Source organism: Leuresthes tenuis, unplaced genomic scaffold, assembly GCF_036924035.1.
Source record: "Leuresthes tenuis unplaced genomic scaffold, fLeuTen1.0.hap1 SCAF_5, whole genome shotgun sequence".
Lineage (NCBI taxonomy): Eukaryota > Metazoa > Chordata > Actinopteri > Atheriniformes > Atherinopsidae > Leuresthes > Leuresthes tenuis.
Window position 1 is genome coordinate 23482449 of NW_027325359.1, and position 23844 is coordinate 23506292.

Sequence of the window (23844 nt, forward strand, 5' to 3'; positions counted from 1 at the left end):
GCTTATTCTCGGATTCCTGATCCTTCAGTGTTGCTATTTGTTATATTGCAAAGTACAACGTGTTTTTTTTGTTTTGTTTAAATCTATCTCGACATTGATAAATATGGAAGGACAAAGCAGGTTTAACTTGGTTTGAGCAAAGCAATTCATTTTGTAGCAAAATCCGAAATCGTGAAGAACTCATGAAAGCAAGCTTATACTCGGATTCCTGAAACTTTTAGATCTTAGATTTGCTCTTTCTTTTACTGCAAAGTACGTTGGTTTTTTTTTGTTTAAATCTTTCTAGACAAGGTAAATATGAAGGACAAATCAGTTTTAACATAGTTTGAGTGAAGGAATGCATTTTATAAGCAAAATCCCAAATCATGCAAAACTAACGAAAAGCTTTTTCTCGCTTTTCACTGCTTTTTACAAACTGGTCGGACGTTCACACCTTCTTGCAGCCGAACAATTCCGCGTCCACTTTTGATGGTGTATATTCGGGCATTCAAACCTTTTCTTACCCGCTTTTTACAAACCATGGTCGGACTTTCACACCTTCTTGCAGCCGAACAACTCCACTCACGCTATTGATTGTGTACAGTCGGGTAGTTTAACCTTTTCTTACCCGCTTTTTACCAACTATGGTTGGACATTCACACCGTCTTACAGCGGAACACCTCCGCTTCCGCTTTTGATGGTGTATAGTCGGGCATTCGAACCTTTTCTTACCCGCTTTTTACAAACTATGGTCGGACATTCAAACCTTCTTGTAGCCGAAAAGCTCCGCTCCCTCTTTTGATCATACATTGTCGGGCATTTGCACCTTTTCTTACCCGCTTTTTAAAAAACCATGGTCGGACTGTCACAACTTCTTGTAGCCGAACACATCCACTCCCGCTATTGATTGTGTACAGTTGGGTTTTTTAACCTTTTCTTACCCGCTTTTTACCAACTCTGGTCGGACATTCACACCTTCTTACAGCGGAACACGTCCGCTCCCTCTTTTGATGGTGTATTTTTAGGCATTCAAACCTTTTCTTACCCGCTTTTTACAAACCATGGTCGGACTTTCACACCTTCTTGCAGCTAAACACCACCTCTCCCGCTTATGATCATGTGCGGTTTGATATTCGAAAATTTTCTTTCATGTTTTCCAGCAATTATTGACGGACATTCAGACCTTCTTGCAGCTGAACACCTCCGCTCCCGCTTTTGATGGTGTATAGTCAGGCTTTCGAGCCTTTTCTTCCCCGGTTTTTACAAATTGTAGTTGAACATTCAGACATTCTTGCAGCCGAAAACCTCCGCTCCCTCTTTTGATCATACATTGTCGGGCATTCGCACCTTGTCTTACCCGCTTTTTACAAACTATAGTCAGACATTCACACGTTGCAGCTGAACCACCTCCGCTCCCTGTTTAGATCATGTATGGTCTTGCAATACTACCTTTTCTTACCCCTTTTTGAGTAATTATGGCTGGACATTCACACCTACGTGCAGTCGAACAGCTCTGCTACCGCATTTGATGGTGTATAGTCGGGCATTCTCACCCTTTCTCATCAGCTTTTTGCAAATTATGATCTGACATTCACACCTACTTGCAGTCGAACAGCTCTGCTCCCGCTTTTGATTATGTTTGATTGGATATTCGAAACTTTTCTTAACTGCTTTTTACAAACTTTGTTCGGAGGTTCACGTCATCTTGAAGCCGAACACGTCCGCATCCGCTTTTGATGGTGTACAGTCGGGCATTTTAACCTTTTCTTACCCGCTTTTTACCAACTATGGTCGGACATTCACATCTTCTTACAGCGGAACACCTCCGCTCCCTCTTTTGATGTTGTATGATCGGGCATTCGAACCTTTTCTTACCCGCCTTTTAAAAACTATGGTCGGACATTCAAACCTTCTTGTAGCCGAACACATCCACTCCTGCTTTTGATGATGTATGGTTGGGCATTCGCGCCTTTTCTTAACCATTATTCAGTAATTATTGGTGGACATTCAGACCTTCTTGCAGCTGAACACCTCCGCTCCCGCTTTTGATGGTGTATAGTCGGGCTTTCGAGCCTTTTCTTCCCGGTTTTTACAAATTATGGTTGGACATTCAGACCTTCTTGCAACCTAACACCTCCGCTCCCTCTTTTGATCATACATTGTCGGGCATTCGCACCTTGTCTCACCCGCTTTTTACAAACTTTAGTCGGACATTCAGACCTTCTTGCAGCTGAACCACCTCCGCTCCCTGTTTTGATCATGTATGGTCTGGTAATACTACCTTTTCTTACCCGTTTGTGAGTAATTTTGGCTGGACATTCACACCTACTCACAGCCGAACAACTCCGCTACCGCATTTGATGGTGTATAGTCGGGCATTCTCACCCTTCCTCATCAGCTTTTTGCAAATTATGATCTGACATTCACACCTACTTGCAGTCGAACAGCTCTGCTCCCGCTTTTGATTATGTTTGGTTGGATATTCGAACCTTTTCTTAACTGCTTTTTACATACTTTGTTCGGAGGTTCACGTCTTCTTGAAGCCGAACACCTCCGCTTTTGATGGTGTACAGTCGGGCATTTTAACCTTTTCTTACCCGCTTTTTACCAACTATCGTCGGACATTCACACCTTCTTACAGCGGAACACCTCTGCTCCCTCTTTTGATGGTGTATGTTCGGGCATTCGAACCTTTTCTTACCCGCCTTTTAAAAACTATGGTCGGACATTCAAACCTTCTTGTAGCCGAACACATCCACTCCTGCTTTTGATGATGTATGGTTGGGCATTCGCACCTTTTCTTAACCATTTTTCAGTAATTATTGGTAGACATTCAGACCTTCTTGCAGCTGAACACCTCCGCTCCCGCTTTTGATGGTGTATAGTCGGGCTTTCGAGCCTTTTCTTCCCCGGTTTTTACAAATTATGGTTGGACATTCAGACCTTGCAGCCGAAAACCTCCGCTCCCTCTTTTGATCATACATTGTTGGGCATTCGCACCTTGTCTTACGCGCTTTTTACAAACTTTAGTCAGAAATTCACACCTTGCAGCTGAACCACCTCCGCTCCCTGTTTTGATCATGTATTGTCTGGCAATACTACCATTTCTTACCCGTTTGTGAGTAATCTTCTAAAAGGTCATACCTGTCATTTTTTCCATTGAAACCATAAATATTTAAGAGGTTAAAGTCTTGCCCCATAAAATTCAAGTGTGCTAAAAGTGCCCGTCCGTCTCTCACCACTGTGCTACCTTTCACCAGAACATGCAGATTTTTAATTAGAATGGCCACACCATCATTTTTATTTTTATTTGAGCCACTCCATATCGATAAATGGGGCCACATTTCTTCCCATTGTCTATGGTTTTTCAAAAAAGGTAGTCCACATTCTTGTATTAAAAACACATCTGATTTTATGGAGTTCTAAGAAGGATATAATACTCTGGGCTATTGTCTTTGATTTCACACTTCTCACATTTAGTGTTGAGAAGGTGAGAACCATTAAAAGGATAAAGTCGGGTGGTTTGGAATTGGTTTGAGCAAAGCAAGTCATTTTATAGCAAAATCCGAAATCGTGCAGAACTCATGAAAGCAAGCTTATACTCGGATTCCTAAAACTTTAGATTTGCTCTTTCTTTTACTGCAAAGTAAACATTGTTTTTTTTGTTTAAATCTTTCTAGACATGGTAAATATGAAGGACAAATCGGTTTTAACATAGTTTGAGTGAAGGAATGCATTTTATAAGCAAAATCCCAAATCATGCAAAACTCACGAAAAGCTTTTTCTACCTTTTCACTACTTTTTACAAACTTTGGTTTCTTTTGGTTTCTTACCCGCTTTTTACAAACCATGGTCGGACTTTCACACCTTCTTGCAGCCGAACACCACCTCTCCCGCTTTTGATGATGTATGGTCCAGCATTCTTACCTTTTCTAACACATGTTTCAGCAATTATGGTCGGACATTCACACCTACTCACAGCCAAACACTTCCGCTCCCGCATTTGATGGTGTATAGTCTGGTATTCTCACCCTTTCTCATCAGCTTTTCGCATATTATGATCTGACATTCACACCTACTTGCAGTCGAACAGCTCTGCTCCCGCTTTTGATTATGTTTGGTTGGATATTCGAACCTTTTCTTAACTGCTTTTTACGAACTTTGGTCGGACGTTCACACCTTCTTGCAGCCGAACACCTCCGCTTCCGCTTTTGATAGTATATATTCGGGCATTCGAACCTTTTTTTACCCGCTTTTTACAAACCATGGGTGGACTTTCACACCTTCTTGTACCCGAACAACCCTGCTCCCGCTATTGGTGGTGTACAGTCGGGTATTTTAACCTTTTCTTACCCGCTTTTTACAAACTATGGTCGGACATTCACACCTTCTTACAGCGGAACACGTCTGCTCCACCTTTTAGTGTTCTATCACACCTTTTTTTCACCGCATTTTATGGATTATGGTTGGAAATTCTCAACCACTCTCATCCGAAGACCTCTCCTCCCGCTTTTGTGAATATATTTGAACTTTAGTCGGACATTCACACCTTCTTGCAGCTGAACCACCTCCGCTCCCTGTTTTGATCATGTATGGTCTGGCAATACTACCTTTTCTTACCCGTTTGTGAGTAATTATGGCTGGACATTCACACCTACTTTCAGCAGAACACCACCTCTCTCGCTTTTGATGATGTATGGACCGGCATTCTTACCTTTTCTAACACATTTTTCAGCAATTATGGTCGGAGATTCACACCTACTAACAGACGAACAACTCCGCTCCCGCATTTGATGGTGTATAGTCGGGCATTCTCACCCTTTCTCATCAGCTTTTTGCAAATTATGATCTGACATTCACACTTACTTGCAGTCGAACAGTTCTGCTCCCGCTTTTGATTATGTTTGGTTGGATATTCTAAACTTTTCTTAACTGCTTTTTACAAACTTTGGTTGGACGTTCAAACCTTCTTGTAGCCGAACACATCCACAGCTGCTTTTGATGATGTATGGTTGGGTATTCGCACCTTTTTTTTACCCATTTTTCAGTAATTATGGGTGGACATTCACACCTTCTTGCAGCTGAACACCTCCTCTCCCACTTATGATCATGTGCGGTTTGATTTTCAAAATTTTTACTTTAATTTTTTCTATTAATTATTGATGGACATTCAGACCTTCTTGCAGCTGAACAACTCCGCTCCCTCTTTTGATCATAAATTGTCGGGCATTCGCACCTTTTCTTACCCGCTTTTTACAAAACTTGGTCGGACTTTCACACCTTTTAGTAGCCGAACAACTCCGCTCCCGCTATTGATTGTGTACAGTCGGGTATTTTAACCTTTTCTTACCCGCTTTTTACCAACTATGGTCGGACATTCATAACTTCTTACAACGGAACACCTCCGCTCCTTATTTTGATGATGTATGGTTGGGCATTCAAACCTACTTGTTGCCTGCTTTTCATTAATTATGGGTGGACATTCACACCTTGTCGCAGCCAAACACCTCCGCTCCCTGTTTTGATGGTGTATAATGGTGGACATTCGCACCTTTTCTCACCCGCTTTTTACTATGGTCGGCCATTCACAGCTTCCTCTCCACCATACTTGTATGGTGGGATATTCACACCCACTTGCATCCGAAGACCTCCACCCCCACTTTTGTTGATATTTAGTCGGTCATTCGCACCTTTTGGCAAACTATGGCCTTCTTGCAGCCAAACACCTGATCTCGCTTTTGATGATGTAAGGTTGGGCATTCAGACCTTGCTTCACCTACTTTTCACCAAATATAGTCGGACATTCACACCTTCTTGCAGCCGAACACTTCCGCTCCACCTTTTAGTGTTCTATGTAGCATTCACACCTTTTTCTTCACCGCATTTTATAGATTATGGTTGGAAATTCTCACCCACTCTCATCCGAAGACCTCTCCTCCCGCTTTTGTTAATGTATAGTCGGGCATGAGAACCTTTTCTTACCCGCTTTTTACAAATTATGGTTGGACATTCACACCTACTTGCAGCCGAATACTGATACTGATCCTCCCGTAATAAAATGGTCGGATCTTATCAAACACACTTTGTTTCTTGTGACAATCAAGTCAGCGAAACAGCGTATACACGTCAAGACACTGAATCAAGTTTGCCACAAGAACTCATAAGTTTGGCAGTATTGCTCTGCCGTCAGCAATCATACACCCATTTTATTTTCGTGAGACATGTGCAGGCACCTGTTCATCTACTGTTCTATCACTATGAATTAGTTTATCTATTATCAATAAGGATACTTCTACAACTACTATCAAAGTATGTCCGGACTTCTTATGTTGTCAGTTGCTATATATGAATAAGTGGGTAGCTACTGACAAGCATTAAGCATGTCACACAGCCCAAACATATAACATTTCAGGACACACCACACAGTTAACAACCACAGTGAAGCGTGTCAAAGCCCAAACATGTAACATTCAACAGGACACTTACACAACACATTCAAATCAAACAGTCAGACAACATACAAGAACATATACCCCAGCCGGCATTGCTCCCTGCCTATTTTCCTACAGCTCACTATGTGTGCGCACACCTTTATTCACAAACTCTTCAACTTATACTCTTTTACCGAAGCTGCTACAGCTCGATTGGCCGAATACCCTTAGATCCTATTTCGGTGAATTTGACATCTGCCTTACATGTAACAGATTAGCGGTTTAGCAGTTTTAATTTAGTTTGAGTGAAGGAATTCATTTTATAGCAAAATCCCAAATCGTGAAGAACTCATGAAAGTAAGCTTATTCTCGGATTCATGAAACTTTAGATTTGCTCTGTCTTTTACTGCAAAGTACAACGTTGTTTTTTTTGTTTAAATCTTTCTAGACATGGTAAATATGAAGGACAAAGCAGTTTTAACATAGTTTGAGTGAAGGAATTCATTTTATAGATAAAATCCCAAGAGTCTGCTGAGAAACAAGAATGAATGCGAAGTAGACTTTAACACGGCTCTAGGAGCGAGCCGAGTGTGGGCTAACCGGGAGAATTGCTTGAAAGAAACGCGACACCGAATGAGCGGTCAGAACAAAGCCTCAATACGGTTTTCCCGTGGTGTTTTTGTTGCTGCCTTGTCTTTTGCACAGAGTAAAAGACAAGGCAGCCATCGAATAGGGCCCGATTGTTCCTACTTGGTCAGCTGAGGAGCAAGGGGGGGAGCAAGCGTCTCAACCAAGCAAAGCTCACCATGGGGAAGGTGGCTATGCCAACTAGCCTGATGCCCTGCTCCCGCAGTGACGGATAATCGTACTCTGGTTTCTCTTCATAACGTACAAGTCTTTCGCCTTTTACTAAAGATTTCCGTGGAAAGCAGCACTAATGAGTTGTTTCTATTTTTGGCAGGCATTACCTTTGCGGGTGAAGCCCTTTCCGTCTGTGCAAAAGAAATCTTGTTACTGTGCAGAGTGACTTCTCTGAGTAGAGTCGCCTTACTTGTTGCAACTGGTGCTGATGTTTGAAGCTGGAGTGCAACGTTGTTGCTTGGATGGTGCTTGCTGGAGCGTGCGGGAGTGCAAAGTTATACCATTTAAAAGGGCTGAAGAGTGCTCAGTGCAGCGGGTGGGCGGAGGTGCAAAGTGAGACTCTGGCCACCTATGGCCATAAAAAGAACACCGCTACAAGTGCGCATTGTGCCAGGAAGGGCCCTCGGACGTGAACCAGTGGACAGTTATCGCTTCTCGGCCTTTTGGCTAAGATCAAGTGTAGTACCTGTTCTTATCAGTTTAATATCTGATATGGCCTTTGTACGAGGACTACATATTAAATGGATTTTTAGCAATAGGAGTTGAAAAAGGAGCTTGCTCCGTTCACTCCAAGCATCGACCCGGTACTGCAGTGCCGCTGGGAACGGTGCGCTCTTCTCTGCTCTTGTGAAAAAGCAAACAGTGGTGCAGGATGGAAGTTTCAGGGAGCCCAAGATGAAACTTTCTTTTAGTCTGCTGAGAAAAGAGAGTGAATGCGAAGTAGACTTTAACACAGCTCTGGGGGCGAGCCAAGTGCAGGCTAACCGGGAGAATTACTTGAAAGAAACGCGACACTGAATGAGCGGTCAGAACAAAGCCTCAATACGGTGTTCCCGTGGTGTTTGTGGCTGCCTTGTCTTTTGCACAGAGTAAAAGACAAGGCAGCCATCGAATAGGGCCCGATTTTTCCTACTTGGTCAGCCGAGGAGCAAGGAGGGGGAGCAAGCGTCTCAACCAAGCAAAGCTCACCATGGGGAAGGTGGCTATGCCAACTAGCCTGATGCCCTGCTCCCGCAGTGACGGATAATCGTACTCTGGTTTCTCTTCATAACGTACAAGTCTTTCGCCTTTTACTAATGACTTCCGTGGAAAGCAGCACTAATGAGTTGTTTCTATTTTTGGCAGGCTTTACCTTTGCTGGTGAAGCCCTTTGCGTCTGTGCAAAAGAAATCTTGTTACTGTGCAGAGTAACTTCTCTGAGTAGAGTCGCCTTACTTGTTGCGACTGTGCCGATGTTTGAAGCTGGAGTGCAACGTTGTTGCTTGGATGGTGCTTGCTGGAGCGTGCGGGAGTGCAAAGTTATACCATTTAAAAGGGCTGAAGAGTGCTCAGTGCAGCGGGTGGGCGGAGGTGCAAAGTGACACTCTGGCCACCTATGGCCATAAAAAGAACACCGCTACAAGTGCGCATTGTGCCAGGAAGGGCCCTCGGACGTGAACCAGTGGACAGTTATCACTTCTCGGCCTTTTGGCTAAGATCAAGTGTAGTACCTGTTCTTATTAGTTTAATATCTGATATGGCCTTTGTACGAGGACTACATATTAAATGGATTTTTAGCAATAGGAGTTGAAAAAGGAGCTTGCTCCGTTCACTCCAAGCATCGACCCGGTACTGCAGTGCCGCTGGGAACGGTGCGCTCTTCTCTGCTCTTGTGAAAAAGCAAACAGTGGTGCAGGATGGAAGTTTCAGGGAGCCCAAGATGAAACTTTCTTTTAGTCTGCTGAGAAAAGAGAGTGAATGCGAAGTAGACTTTAACACAGCTCTGGGGGCGAGCCGAGTGTGGGCTAACCGGGAGAATTGCTTGAAAGAAACGCGACACTGAATGAGCGGTCAGAACAAAGCCTCAATACGGTGTTCCCGTGGTGTTTGTGGCTGCCTTGTCTTTTGCACAGAGTAAAAGACAAGGCAGCCATCGAATAGGGCCCGATTTTTCCTACTTGGTCAGCCGAGGAGCAAGGAGGGGGAGCAAGCGTCTCAACCAAGCAAAGCTCACCATGGGGAAGGTGGCTATGCCAACTAGCCTGATGCCCTGCTCCCGCAGTGACAGATAATCGTACTCTGGTTTCTCTTCATAATGTACAAGTCTTTCGCCTTTTACTAAAGACTTCCGTGGAGAGCAGCACTAATGAGTTGTTGCTATTTTTGGCAGGCTTTACCTTTGCGGGTGAAGCCCTTTCCGTCTGTGCAAAAGAAATCTTGTTACTGTGCAGAGTGACTTCTCTGAGTAGAGTTGCCTTACTTGTTGCGACTGTGCCGATGTTTGAAGCTGGAGTGCAAAGTTGTTGCTTGAATGGTGCTCGCTGGAGCGTGCGGGAGTGCAAAGTTATACCATTTAAAAGGGCTGAAGAGTGCTCAGTGCAGCGGGTGGGCGGAGATGCAAAGTGACACTCTGGCCACCTCGAAAACCGAGGTTACATCCAGTACCAGGGGCAGCCCAAGCTCTGCCGCAAGTGTGGTGAGCATGGGCACCTGGTTGAGGCTTGTACCAAGGTGATATGTGGGAAGTGCAGAGAAATTGGGGACACTTTTGGAGAGTGTCCAAATGGCAGGAAATGTAATCTCTGTGGAGAATTAAATCACCTCTTCTGAGATTGCCCTAAATCTTTTGCCAACAAATTAAAGACGGTAAAGCCACAGTCAAGCCAACAAAGAGAAGGACCAGAGGTGGCAGTTGGTGAACAAAGTGAAGAGGTTGACCCAATAAATTCAAACTTCCCGCTAAAAGCTTGGATTGGAAGTGAGGAGCAAAAAGGAGAGGGGCCTGTAGAGGCCTCACCACTCAGTGCTGAAGTCTGTGAGAATTCACAGGCAGAGGGTGGAGCTACGCTAAATGAGGAGGAAGAGCAGACAGGTGAGTCTAGTGAAGGTACTCACCTCCCCGAAGGTCAACAGCCGAGGAGGACGGCATCTGAGTTGTCCTCTGATTCCCTTTAGCTCTGCAATCAACCCCCAGGGACTCAAAGTTAAATGCAACATTGCATCAGAGGCCAACACGAGAGTCCGAAAAGGAGAGCTAGTTTCCCAAGAAATAACCTGAGTGTGTAATTTGTTTTGATAACTTAGAAAAACGAAAATGACATACCTTCTTTCCTTTATCCTTTTAATGGTTCTCACCTTCTCAACACTAAATGTGAGAAGTGTGAAATCAAAGACAAGAGCCCAGAGTATTATATCCTTCTTAGACTCCATAAAATCAGATGTGTTTTTAATACAAGAATGTGGACTACCTTTTTTGAAAAACCATAGACAATGGGAGGAAATGTGGCCCCATTTATCGATATGGAGTGGCTCAAATCAAATTAAAAATGATGGTGTGGCCATTCTAATTAAAAATCCGCATGTTCTGGTGCGAGACGGACGGGCACTTTTAGCACACTTGAATTTTATGGGGCAAGACTTTAACCTCTTAAATATTTATGGTTTCAATGGAAAAAATGACAGGTATGACCTTTTAGAAGATTACTCACAAACGGGTAAGAAATGGTAGTATTGCCAGACAATACATGATCAAAACAGGGAGCGGAGGTGGTTCAGCTGCAAGGTGTGAATTTCTGACTAAAGTTTGTAAAAAGCGCGTAAGACAAGGTGCGAATGCCCAACAATGTATGATCAAAAGAGGGAGCGGAGGTTTTCGGCTGCAAGGTCTGAATGTCCAACCATAATTTGTAAAAACCGGGGAAGAAAAGGCTCGAAAGCACGACTATACACCATCAAAAGCGGGAGCGGAGGTGTTCAGCTGCAAGAAGGTCTGAATGTCCACCAATAATTACTGAAAAATGGTTAAGAAAAGGTGCGAATGCCCAACCATACATCATCAAAAGCAGGAGTGGATGTGTTCGGCTACAAGAAGGTGTGAATGTCCGACCATAGTTGGTAAAAAGCGGGTAAGAAAAGGTTAAAATGCCCGACTGTACACCATCAAAAGCGGAAGCGGAGGTGTTCGGCTTCAAGAAGACGTGAACCTCCGAACAAAGTTTGTAAAAAGCAGTTAAGAAAAGGTTCGAATATCCAACCAAACATAATCAAAAGCGGGAGCAGAGCTTTTCGACTGCAAGTAGGTGTGAATGTCAGATCATAATTTGCAAAAAGCTGATGAGAAAGGGTGAGAATGCCCGACTATACACCATCAAATGCGGTAGCGGAGTTGTTCGGCTGTGAGTAGGTGTGAATGTCCAGCCAAAATTACTCACAAACGGGTAAGAAAAGGTAGTATTGCCAGACCATACATGATCAAAACAGGGAGCGGAGGTGGTTCAGCTGCAAGAAGGTCTGAATGTCCGACTAAAGTTTGTAAAAAGCGGGTAAGACAAGGTGCGAATGCCCGACTATACACCATCAAAAGCGCGAGCAGAGGGGTTCAGCTGCAAGAAGGTCTGAATGTCCATCAATAATTTCTTTAAAACATGAAAGAAAATTTTCGAATATCAAACCGCACATGATCATAAGCGGGAGAGGAGGTGTTCAGCTGCAAGACGGTGTGAATGTCCACCCATAATTCCTGAAAAATGGGTAAAAAAAGGTGCCAATGCCCAACCATACATTATCAAAAGCAGGTCTGAATGTCAGATCATAATTTGCAAAAAGCTGATGAGAAAGGGTGAAAATGCCCGACTATACACCATCAAATGCGGGAGCGGAGGTGTTCGGCTCTGAGTAGGTGTGAATGTCCGACCATAAGTGCTGAAAAATGTATTAGAAAAGGTAAGAATGCCGGACCATACATCATCAAAAGCGAAAAGGTAAGAATGGCCGACAATGTATGATCAAAAGAGGGAGCGGAGGTGTTCGGCTGCAAGGTCTGAATGTCCAACCATAATTTCTAAAAACCAGGTAAGAAAAGGCTCGACAGCCCGACTATACACCATCAAAAGCGGGAGCGGAGGTGTTCAGCTGCAAGAAGGTGTGAATGTTCGACTAAAGTTTGTAAAAAGCTGGTAAGACAAGGTGCGAATGCCCGACAATGTATGATCAAAAGCGGGAGCGGAGGTGTTCAGCTGCAAGAAGGTCTGAATGTCCATCAATAATTGCTAGAAAAAATTAAAGTAAAAATTTCGAAAATCATTCCGCACATGATCATAAGTGGGAGAGGAGGTGTTCAGCTGCAAGAAGGTGTGAATGTCCACCCATAATTCCTGAAAAATGGATAAAAAAAAGATGCGAATGCCCAACCATACATCATCAAAAGCAGCTCTGGATGTGTTCGGCTACAAGAAGGTGTGAACGTCCAACCAAAGTTTGTAAAAAGCAGTTAAGAAAAGGTTCGAATATCCAACCAAACATAATCAAAAGCGGGAGCAGAACTTTTCGACTGCAAGTAGGTGTGGATGTCAGATCATAATTTGCAAAAAGCTGATGAGAAAGGGTGAGAATGCCCGACTATACACCATCAAATGCGGGAGCGGAGTTGTTTGTCTGTGAGTAGGTGTGAATCTCCGACCATAATTGCTGAAAAATGTGTTAGAAAAGGTAAGAATGCCGGTCCATACATCATCAAAAGCGAGACAGGTGGTGTTCTGCTGAAAGTAGGTGTGAATGTCCAGCCATAATTACTCACAAACGGGTAAGAAAAGGTAGTATTGCCAGACCATACATGATCAAAACAGGGAGCGGAGGTGGTTCAGCTGCAACGTGTGAATGTCTGACTATAGTTTGTAAAAAGCGGGTAAGACAAGGTGCGAATGCCCGACAATGTATAATCAAAAGAGGGAGCGGAGGTGTTCAGCTGCAAGGTCTGAATGTCCAACCATAATTTCTAAAAACCGGGTAAGAAAAGGCTCGAAAGCCCGACTTTACACCATCAAAAGCGGGAGCGGAGGTGTTCAGCTGCAAGAAGGTGTGAATGTTCGACTAAAGTTTGTAAAAATCTGGTAAGACAAGGTGCGAATGCCCGACAATGTATGATCAAAAGCGGGAGCGGAGATGTTCAGCTGCAAGAAGGTGTGAATGTCCACCCATAATTGCTGAAAAATGGGTAAAAAAAAGGTGCGAATACCCAACCATACATCATCAAAAGCAGGTGTTAATGTCAGATCATAATTTGCAAAAAGCTGATGAGAAAGGGTGAGAATGCCCGACTATACACCATCAAATGCGGGAGCGGAGTTGTTTGTCTGTGAGTAGGTGTGAATCTCCGACCATAATTTCTGAAAAATGTGTTAGAAAAGGTAAGAATGCCGGTCCATACATCATCAAAAGCGAGAGAGGTGGTGTTCTGCTGAAAGTAGGTGTGAATGTCCAGCCATAATTACTCACAAACGGGTAAGAAAAAGTAGTATTGCCAGATCATACATGATCAAAACAGGGAGCGGAGGTGGTTCAGCTGCAAGAAGGTGTGAATGTCTGACTAAAGTTCAAATATATTAACAAAAGCGGGAGGAGAGGTCTTCGGATGAGAGTGGTTGAGAATTTCCAACCATAATCTATAAAATGCGGTGAAAAAAAGGTGTGATAGAACACTAAAAGGTGGAGCGGAAGTGTTCGGCTGCAAGAAGGTGTGAATGTCCGACTATATTTGGTGAAAAGCAGGTGAAGCAAGGTCTGAATGCCCAACCTTACATCATCAAAAGCGAGATCAGTGGTGTTTGGCTGCAAGAAGGCCATAGTTTGCCAAAAGCGGGTAAGGTGCAAATGACCGACTAAATATCAACAAAAGTGGGGGCGGAGGTCTTCGGATGCAAGTGGGTGTGAATATCCCACCATACAAGTATGGTGGAGAGGAAGCTGTGAATTGCTGACCATAGTTTGCAAAAAGCGGGTGAGAAAAGGTGCGAATGTCCAACCATACACCATCAAAACAGGGAGCGGAGGTGTTTGGCTGCGACAAGGTGTGAATGTCCACCCATAATGAATGAAAAGCGGGCAAGAAGTACGTTCGAATGCCCAACCACACATCATCAAAAGCAGGAGTGGATGTGTTCGGCTATAAGAAGGTTTGAATGTCCGAGCATAATTTGTAAAAAGCGGGTAAGAAAAGGTTCGAATGCCCGAACATACACCATCAAAAGAGGGAGCGGAGGTGTTCCGCTGTAAGAAGGTGTGAATGTCCGACCAGAGTTGGTAAAAAGCGGGTAAGAAAAGGTTAAAAAACCCGACTGTACACAATCAATAGCGGGAGCAGATGTGTTCGGCTACAAGAAGGTGTGACAGTCCGACCATGGTTTGTAAAAAGCGGGTAAGAAAAGGTGCAAATGCCCGACAATGTATGATCAAAAGAGGGAGCTGAGCTTTTCGGCTACAAGAAGGTTTGAATGTCCGACCATAGTTTGTAAAAAGCGGGTAAGAAAAGGTTCGAATGCCCGACTATACACCATCAAAAGCGGAAGCGGAGGTGTTCCGCTGTAGACGGTGTGAATGTCCGACCATAGTTGGTAAAAAGCGGGTAAGAAAAGGTTAAACTACCCTACTGTACACAATGAATAGCGGGAGTGGAGTTGTTCGGCTACAAGAAGGTGTGAAAGTCCGACCATGGTTTGTAAAAAACGGGTAAGAAAAGGTTCGAATTCCCGAATATATACCATCAAAAGCGGAAGCGGAGGTGTTCGGTTGCAAGAAGGTGTGAACGTCCGACCAAAGTTTGTAAAAAGCAGTTAAGAAAAGGTTCGAATATCCAACCAAACAAAATCAAAAGCAGGAGCAGAGCTGTTCGGCTGCAAGAAGGTGTGAATATCCAGCCATAATTACTCACAAACGGGTAAGAAAAGGTAAGAATGCCAAACCATAAATTATCAAAAGCGGCAGCAGAGATGTTCGGCTGGTATTTATAAATGTCTAGATAGATTTGAACAAAAAACAACGTAGTATTTTGCAGTAAAAGAAAGAAAGGTTCAGAAATCCGAGAAAAAGCTTTTCATGAGTTCTGCATGATTTGGGATTTTGCTTATAAAATGCATTCCTTCAATCAAACTATGGTAAAACGGCTTTTACCTTCATATTTATCAATGTCTAGATCGACTTCAACAAAGAACAACATTAGATTTTGCAGTAGAAGAAAGAGAGACACTGAAGGATCAGGAATCCGAGAATAAGCTTATTTTCATACGTTCTGCATGATTTGGGATTTTGCTATAAAATGAATTCCTTCACTCAAACTATGTTAAAACTGCTTTTACCTTCATATTTATCAATGTCTAGATCGACTTCAACAAAGAACAACATTGTATATTGCAGTAGAAGAAAGAGCAACACTGAAGGAACAGGAATCCGAGAATAAGCTTACTTTCATACGTTCTGCATGATTTGGGATTTTATATATAAAATGAATTCCTTCACTCAAACCAAGTGAAAAATTCTTTGTCCTTCATATTTATCAATGTCTAGATCGACTTCAACAAAGAACAACATTGTATATTGCAGTAGAAGAAAGAGAGACACTGAAGGATCAGGAATCCGAGAATAAGCTTCTTTTCATACGTTCTGCATGATTTGGGATTTTGCTATAAAATGAATTCCTTCACTCAAACTATGTTAAAACTGCTTTTAACTTCATATTTATCAATGTCTAGATCGACTTTAACAAAGAACAACATTGTATATTGCAGTAGAAGAAAGAGCAACACTGAAGGAACAGGAATCCGAGAATAAGCTTATTTTCATACGTTCTGCATGATTTCGGATTTTCCTATAAAATGAATTGCTTTGCTCAAACCAAGTTAAAATTGCTTTGTCTTCATATTTATCAATGTCAAAGCAGTTTTAACATAGTTTGAGTGAAGGAATTCATTTTAAAACAAAATCTCAAAACATGCACAACACATGAAAAGCTTATTCTCGGATTCCTGATCCTTCAGTGTTGCTATTTGTTATATTGCAAAGTACAACGTGTTTTTTTTGTTTTGTTTAAATCTATCTCGACATTGATAAATATGGAAGGACAAAGCAGGTTTAACTTGGTTTGAGCAAAGCAATTCATTTTGTAGCATAATCCGAAATCGTGAAGAACTCATGAAAGCAAGCTTATACTCGGATTCCTGAAACTTTTAGATCTTAGATTTGCTCTTTCTTTTACTGCAAAGTACATTGGGTTTTTTTTTTGTTTAAATCTTTCTAGACAAGGTAAATATGAAGGACAAATCAGTTTTAACATAGTTTGAGTGAAGGAATGCATTTTATAAGCAAAATCCCAAATCATGCAAAACTAACGAAAAGCTTTTTCTCGCTTTTCACTGCTTTTTACAAACTGGTCGGACGTTCACACCTTCTTGCAGCCGAACAATTCCGCTTCCACTTTTGATGGTGTATATTCGGGCATTCAAACCTTTTCTTACCCGCTTTTTACAAACCATGGTCGGACTTTCACACCTTCTTGCAGCCGAACACCACCTCTCCCGCTTTTGATGATGTATGGTCCAGCATTCTTACCTTTTCTAACACATTTTTCAGCAATTATGGTCGGACATTCACACCTACTCACAGCCAAACACTTCCGCTCCCGCATTTGATGGTGTTTAGTCAGGCATTCTCACCCTTTCTCATCAACTTTTTGCATATGATCTGATATTCACACCTACTTGCAGTCGAACACCTCCGCTTCCACTTTTGATGGTACATATTTGGGCATTCGAACCTTTTGTTACCCGCTTTTTACATACCATGGGTGGACTTTCACACCTTCTTGTAGCCGAACAACTCTGCTCCCGCTATTGATTGTGTACAGTCGGGTATTTTAACCTTTTCTTACCCGCTTTTTACCAACTATGGTCGGACATTCACACCTTCTTACAGCGGAACACGTCCAATCCCTCTTTTGATGGTGTATGTTCGGGCATTCGAACCTTTTCTTACCTGCTTTTTACAAACCATGGTCGGACTTTCACACCTTCTTGTAGCCGAACACCTCCGCTCCCTCTTTTGATCATACATTGTTGGGCATTCGCACCTTGTCTTACCCGCTTTTTACAAACTATAGTCAGACATTCACACGTTGCAGCTGAACCACCTCCGCTCCCTGTTTTGATCATGTATGGTCTGGCAATACTAGCTTTTCTTACCCGTTTGTGAGTAATTATGGCTGGACATTCACACCTACTTGCAGTCGAACAGCTCTGCTCCCGCTTTTGATGATGTATGGACCGGCATTCTTACCTTTTCTAACACATTTTTCAGCAATTATGGTCGGACATTCCCACCTACTCAGAGCCGAACACCTCCGCTCCCGCATTTGATGGTGTATAGTCGGGCATTCTCACTCTTTCTCATCAGCTTTTTGCAAATTATGATCTGATATTCACAGCTGCTTTTGATAATGTATGGTTGGGCATTCGCACCTTTTTTTACCCATTTTTCAGGAATTATGGGTGGACATTCACACCGTCTTACAATGAAAACATCCTCTCCCGCTTATGATCATGTGCGGTTTGATATTCGAAAATTTTCTTTCATGTTTTAAAGAAATTATTGATGGACATTCAGACCTTCTTGCAGCTGAACCACCTCCGCTCCCTGTTTTGATCATGTATGGTCTGGCAATACTACCTTTTCTTACCCGTTTGTGAGTAATTTTGGCTGGACATTCACACCTACTCAAAGCCGAACAACTCCGCTACCGCATTTGATGGTGTATAGTCGGGCATTCTCACCCTTTCTCATCAGCTTTTTGCAAATTATGATCTGACATTCACACCTACTTGCAGTCGAACAGCTCTGCTCCCGCTTTTGATTATGTTTGGTTGGATATTCGAACCTTTTCTTAACTGCTTTTTACAAACTTTGGTTGGACGTTCACACCTTCTTGTAGCCGAACACATCTACAGCTGCTTTTGATGATGTATGGTTGGGCATTCGCACCATTTTTTTCCCCTTTTTTCAGGAATTATGGGTGGATATTCACACCTTCTTGCAAGCTGAACACCTCCTCTCCCACTTATGATCATGTGCGGTTTGATTTTCGAAATTTTTACTTTCATGTTTTCTAGCAATTATTGATGGACATTCAGACCTTCTTGCAGCTGAACACCTCCGCTCCCGCTTTTGATCATACATTGTCGGGCATTCGCACCTTGTCTTACCAGATTTTTACAAACTTTAGTCGAACATTCACACCTTCTTGCAGCTGAACACCTCCGCTCCCGCTTTTGATGGTGTAAAGTCGGGCTTTCGAGCCTTTTCTTACCCGGTTTTTAGAAATTATGGTTGGACATTCAGACCTTGCAGCCGAACACCTCCGCTCCCTCTTTTGATCATACATGGCAAATGGATTTAATTTTAACAAGTCAGGGGTGAAACTGTTCACCTCCAACATATTTTATTTCCTACGTCATCCATCTGTGCTCGGGGCCAAGGCTGAGATAAACAAGGAGTTATCTCATAGAGAGGAACAAACAAATCCCAGCAGAAACCTTGAGGAGGAACTCCATCTGCCCCCACCCAAGAGGAACTTTGGAAAGGAGAGACATCAGAGGCAAGAAGAGAGGTCTTTATTTGCCCCAAACCCTCTCAACAGCACTAATGACCAGGACCAGGGACCAGGACCAGGACCTTCCCCAGCCCCCCAAACCCCTGACAGGTCATTGTGCTCCTCACCCTCCCTTTCTCCCTCCTCCTCCCCTCACCTGAAATTCACTGAGGAGATGATGGAACGGGTCAATGCTGGGCTTTGATCTACCCCCCAGCCCAATCCCTTTTTATCCCCCATAAACCCCTCACCAAAGCGGCCAAAGGTTCCCCGCCGAGCCCCGCCCCTACTAGAGCAGCCGAAGCGACGGAGCCCAGCCCCACCCCCTTCTGTCCCTTCACGCTGCCACCATGTACTGTCTCCGCAGTCTGATGTGTGATGTGTGAGGGGTCCAGGCTGTGTGAATTCTGACAGTCGTGACTTTTCCCAGGACAAGCTGGGACCCTGTTTATTAGAAGATCTTAAAATTTCTGTACTTTTAGGTGACAGAAGGAGAAATGTGACCCAGTCAAAACACAGAGAGTTGCACTCAAAAAGATCTTTAAATAAAGTAAACATACCTTGTGTGCCACAGACTGCACCCAAACACGAGGGGGCAAATAATACCTCTAAAACACTTAAGTTGGCTTTATTAAATGTTAGGTCTTTAGCTGGGAAAACATTCTTAATTGATGATTTTATCACTGAGCACCCCCTGGATTTTATGTTTTTAACTGAAACTTGGTTGGAACAAAATAACAGTGCTGCTGTTCTTATTGAGTCAACCCCTCCTGGTTATAGTTTTATCAACGAGGCCAGAGTGAGCAGGACAGGAGGAGGGGTCGCAGTCTTATTCAATGAATCCTTTCAATGTAAGCAGTTATCTCTTGGAAGTTTTCAGTACTTTGAATATATGGCTATACAGGTGAAGGCCTCACCCAGTGTCCTGTTTCTGAATATTTACAGGCCCCCTAAATACTGTTCAGATTTTTCTGAAGACCTCAGTGAACTGCTGTCTATGATCTGTGTTGATTTTGACTGTATAATTATTGTTGGTGATTTTAACATCCATATGGACAATCCTCAGGACAGAGGGACTAAAGACCTGAGTAACACTCTGGACAACTTTGGGCTGACTCAGCATATAACAGAGCCCACGCACAATAGGGGGCACACTCTAGACTTAGTGATCTCCAAGGGTCTAAGCATTTCAAAGATTACTGTGTCTGATGTGGGCCTGTCTGACCATTCCTGTGTTTTCTTTGAGAGTACGATTTCAGTGCACACAAATGTCTCAACAGCAGTGATCTCAAAACTGAAAACAGTAGTAAGATCTTTAACCAGGTTTTCTCCTTAACACCTGCCCTGTCCGGGGGTTCAGTCAGTGAGCTCGTCAGTAGCTTTAATACTAAAATGTTAAATGTTATGGATACTATTGCTCCCATTAAGGTGAAGGTTATCTCTGGAAGGAAGAAGTCTCCATGGCGAAATTCCACACTGGTGAAAAATGGGAAAAGAGAGTGTCGGAAAGCTGAGCGCAGATGGAGAAAAACAAATCTCCAGGTTCATTATGACATCTATAAAGAGAAACTTCACTCTTATAATTTACAACTGAGGAATGCAAGGAGATCCTACTTCCCTGACATCATCACCAAAAACAGTCATAATGCTCGGGCCTTATTTGCTACAGTTGACAGGCTAACAAACCCTCCTGTGTCAGTGGCAAATGAACTCCATTCCACCATGGCCTGCAATGACTTTGCCAAATTCTTCATAGACAAAGTCCAAAATATTAGACAAGCAGTTGGTACATCAGCAGCAGGTTCAGCATATGTACTGTGTCCACCGAAAACCGGTTTAAACACCATGACACTATTTCAACCCATTAACAGTAAAGACCTGGAGGACATCTTACGTCACCTGAAGTCCTCCTCTTGCTGTTTAGACATCCTACCAACAGGTTTTTTCAAAGGGGTCTCAAAGACTTTGGAGTCAGACCTGTTACTGATTGTGAACCTGTCCTTAACGCCAGGTGTGTTTCCAGAGCCACTAAAAACAGCTGTAATTAAACCTCTGCTGAAAAAGGACAATCTTGATAAGACGCAAATGAACAACTACAGGCCCATCTCAAATCTCCCATTTTTAAGTAAGATCATTGAAAAAGCGGTTTTTCAACAGCTTAATTACTTTTTAACACAAAATAACTGCTATGATACCTTCCAGTCAGGCTTTAGACAGCACCACAGCACTGAGACTGCTCTGACCAAAGTGTTTAATGACATATGTCTGAATACAGACAGTGGAAAAATGTCAGTCTTAGTTTTACTGGATCTCAGTGCTGCCTTTGATACAGTTGACCACAATATATTACTCAAACAACTGGAGAACTGGGCTGGTCTTTCCGGAACTGTACTAAACTGGTTCAAAACATACTTAGAGAACAGGAAGTACTTTGTGTCAATAGGTAACTTTACATCTGAGCAGACAAGAATCCCAAGTTCCCCAAGGTTCCATCCTGGGACCTCTTCTGTTTAACATCTACATGCTCCCACTGGCACAGATTATAAAAAACAACCAAATAAACTACCATAGCTATGCAGATGACACACAGATGTATATAACAATGTCACCAGGAGACAGAGGGCCTGTACAGGCCCTTGGAAAATGCATTGAGGAGATTAATGACTGGATGTGCCACAACTTCCTCCAGCTAAACAAAAACAAAACTGAGGTAATTGTCTTTGGAGCCAAAGATAAACGATTGAAAGTCACCACAGAGCTTCAATCTATAAATCTAAAAACGACCAATCAGGCCAGAAATCTGGGTGTAGTGATGGACTCAGACCTAAATTTGGACAAACACATTAAGGCATTAACAAAGTCAGCCTACTATCACCTTAAGAATATATCAAGGCTAAAAGATCTGATGTCTCAGCAGGACCTGGAAAAACTAGTCCATGCATTCATCTTTAGTAGGCTTGATTATTGTAATAGCATCTTTACAGGTCTGCCTAAAAAGTCAGTTAGACAACTGCAGCTCATCCAGAACTCAGCTGCTCGAGTCCTCACTAAGACCAAACAAGTGGAGCACATCACAGTCCAGCTCTCAAGTCTTTACACTGGCTGCCTGTCCATCAGAGGATAGACTTTAAAGTTCTGATGCTGGTCTATAAAGCTCTGAATGGTCAAGGACCAAAATACATCAGTGACCTCCTGACCCACTATGAACCTTCCAGACCCCTCAGGTCATCTGGATCCGGTATTTTATCAGTTCCCAGAGTCAAAACCAGACATGGAGAAGCTGCATTCAGCTTCTATGCTCCACATGTCTGGAACAAAGTCCCAGAAAGCCTCAGATCAGCTGAAACACTCAGTGTATTTAAGTCCAGGTTGAAGACACATCTATTTTCAGCTGCATTTGAATAAGCTTGAGTTTCAAAACGGAATCATGTTTTAACTATTGATTTTATCTTTCATATATATAATTTTTTCTGATTTTATCTATTGTTCTTATTTCCTTCTTTTGTTTAAATTTTAAATCATGCTTTTTATTTCTTCTGTTTTAATGTCTCTGTGAAGCACTTTGAATCACCTTGTTGTTGAATTGTGCTATACAAATATACTTGCCTTGTCTTGCCTTGCCTTACATTGTCGGGCATTCGCACCTTGTCTTACCCGCTTTTTACAAACTATAGTCAGACATCCACACCTTCTTGCAGCTGAACCACCTCCGCTTACTGTTTTGATCATGTATGGTCTGGCAATACTACCTTTTCTTACCCGTTTGTGAGTAATTATGGCTGGACATTCACACCTACTTTCAGCAGAACACCACCTCTCTCGCTTTTGATGATGTATGGACCGGCATTCTTACCTTTTCTAACACATTTTTCAGCAATTATGTTCGGAGATTCACACCTACTCACAGACGAACAACTCCGCTCCCGCATTTGATGGTGTATAGTTGGGCATTCTCACCCTTTCTCATCAGCTTTTTGCAAATTATGATCTGACATCCACACCTACTTGCAGTCGAACAGTTCTGCTCCCGCTTTTGATTATGTTTGGTTGGATATTCGAACCTTTTCTTAACTGCTTTTTACAAACTTTGGTTGGACGTTCACACCTTCTTGTAGCCGAACACATCCACAGCTGCTTTTGATGATGTATGGTTGGGCATTCGCACCTTTTTTTTACCCATTTTTCAGGAATTATGGGTGGATATTCACACCTTCTTGCAGCTGAACACCTCCTCTCCCACTTATGATCATGTGCGGTTTGATTTTAGAAATTTTTACTTTCATGTTTTCTAGCAATTATTGATGGACATTCACACCTTCTTGCAGCTGAACACCTCCTCTCCCACTTATGATCATGCGCGGTTTGATTTTAGAAATTTTTACTTTCATGTTTTCTAGCAATTATTGATGGACATTCAGACCTGCTTGCAGATGAACACCTCCGCTCCCGCTTTTGATCATACATTGTCGGACATTCATACCTTGTCTTATCAGATTTTTACAAACTTTAGTCGAACATTCACACCTTCTTGCAGCTGAACACCTCCGCTCCCGCTTTTGATGGTGTAAAGTCGGGCTTTCGAGCCTTTTCTTACCCGGTTTTTAGAAATTATGGTTGGATATTCAGACCTTGCAGCCGAACACCTCCGCTCCCACTTTTGATCATACATTGTCGGGCATTCGCACCTTGTCTTACCCGCTTTTTACAAACTATAGTCAGACATTCACACGTTGCAGCTGAACCACCTCCGCTCCCTGTTTTGATCATGTATGGAGTGGCAATACTACCTTTTCTTACCCGTTTGTGAGTAATTATGGCTGGACATTCACACCTACTTGCAGTCGAACAGCTCTGCTCCTGCTTTTGATTTTGTTTGGTTGGATATTCGAAACTTTTCTTAACTGCTTTTTACAAACTTTGGTCGGACGTTCACACCTTCTTGCAACCGAACACCTCCGCTTCCGCTTTTGATGGTATATATTCGGGAATTCGAACCTTTTCTTACCCGTTTTTTACAAACCATGGTCGGACTTTCACACCTTCTTGTAGCCGAACAACTCCACTCCCGCTATTGATTGTGTACAGTCGTGTAGTTTAACCTTTTCTTACCCGCTTTTTAACAACTATGGTCGGACATTCACACCGTCTACAGCGGAACACCTCCGCTTCCGCTTTTGATGGTGT

General features: G+C 42.9%; 5 non-coding genes across 5 annotated transcripts; all 5 read left to right on the forward strand.

The window, feature by feature from the left end:
- Nucleotides 1-7275: 7275 nt before the first annotated feature.
- LOC140307808 (U5 spliceosomal RNA) lies at nt 7276-7391 on the forward strand. Its single transcript, XR_011915839.1, has one exon. It is a non-coding gene; the product is annotated as a U5 spliceosomal RNA (small nuclear RNA).
- A 307-nt stretch (nt 7392-7698) lies between these two features.
- LOC140307875 (U2 spliceosomal RNA) lies at nt 7699-7889 on the forward strand. Its single transcript, XR_011915900.1, has one exon. It is a non-coding gene; the product is annotated as a U2 spliceosomal RNA (small nuclear RNA).
- Nucleotides 7890-8300: 411 nt separating this feature from the next.
- On the forward strand, nt 8301-8417 carry LOC140307816 (U5 spliceosomal RNA). The gene has a single exon (XR_011915846.1). It is a non-coding gene; the product is annotated as a U5 spliceosomal RNA (small nuclear RNA).
- Nucleotides 8418-8722: 305 nt separating this feature from the next.
- LOC140307996 (U2 spliceosomal RNA) lies at nt 8723-8913 on the forward strand. Its single transcript, XR_011916011.1, has one exon. It is a non-coding gene; the product is annotated as a U2 spliceosomal RNA (small nuclear RNA).
- Nucleotides 8914-9324: 411 nt separating this feature from the next.
- LOC140308253 (U5 spliceosomal RNA) lies at nt 9325-9438 on the forward strand. The gene has a single exon (XR_011916217.1). It is a non-coding gene; the product is annotated as a U5 spliceosomal RNA (small nuclear RNA).
- Nucleotides 9439-23844: the final 14406 nt, after the last annotated feature.